The sequence below is a fragment of the Vigna unguiculata genome, chromosome 6 (genome assembly GCF_004118075.2).
Source record: "Vigna unguiculata cultivar IT97K-499-35 chromosome 6, ASM411807v1, whole genome shotgun sequence".
NCBI lineage: Eukaryota > Viridiplantae > Streptophyta > Magnoliopsida > Fabales > Fabaceae > Vigna > Vigna unguiculata.
The window spans coordinates 14869272-14869976 of record NC_040284.1 but is presented as its reverse complement, the minus strand read 5'-3'; the positions used below and the strand labels follow the sequence as shown (position 1 = coordinate 14869976).

The window sequence follows — 705 nt, the reverse complement described above, 5'->3', positions numbered from 1 at the left end:
TTTTAATTATTGCATAATAAGCAACGGTTTTCGAATTTCCTGGCCTAAATGGAAAAAAATCGTTGCCTCTAGTATAGGCCACGACCACCTACGCAACAACTGCAAATCCATTGCCAATTCGTTGTCTAATCTTCAGGCCACGGTTTTTTTACTTTAGGCCATGGTTTTTGGTCCGTTGCCTAAAGTCATTTTTCTTGTAGTGATATTACTTGCCATTAACTCAAGAGTCTCCAAAGCTTCCTCATGTGTTTTCAAATTAAACGATCCTCCACTTGCCGCATCCAGATTTGCTTTAAAAGATGGTGCAAGACCATTATAGAATATTTGGACTTGCAACCAATCTGGTAAAGAATGATGTGGACATTTCCTTAGTAGCTCCTTATACCTTTCCCAAGCCTTGTAAAGAGATTTGGTTTCTTGCTGTACAAAAGTAGTGATTTCATTCCTCATTCTCGCTGACTTGGATGGAGTAAAGTATTTGGTTACAAATTTTGTAACCATATCTTCCCATGTAGAAATACTGCCTTAAGGTTGTGTTTGAAGCCAACTTTTAGCTTTATCCCGTAATGAGAAAGGAAAAAGCCTCAAGCGGATTGCATCATTTGAAACTCCATTAATCTTCAAAGTGTCACAAATGGCTAGAAAATTCTCCATATGAGAATTAGGATCCTCTGAAACTGCATCTCCAAATTGATTCTGCTGGAT

At 38.0% G+C, this 705-nt stretch overlaps 1 non-coding gene across 1 annotated transcript; it reads left to right on the top strand.

The window, feature by feature from the left end:
• Positions 1–346: 346 nt before the first annotated feature.
• Positions 347–453, top strand: LOC114189299. Its single transcript, XR_003605605.1, has one exon. It is a non-coding gene; the product is annotated as a small nucleolar RNA R71 (small nucleolar RNA).
• The last annotated feature ends 252 nt before the right edge of the window (positions 454–705 follow it).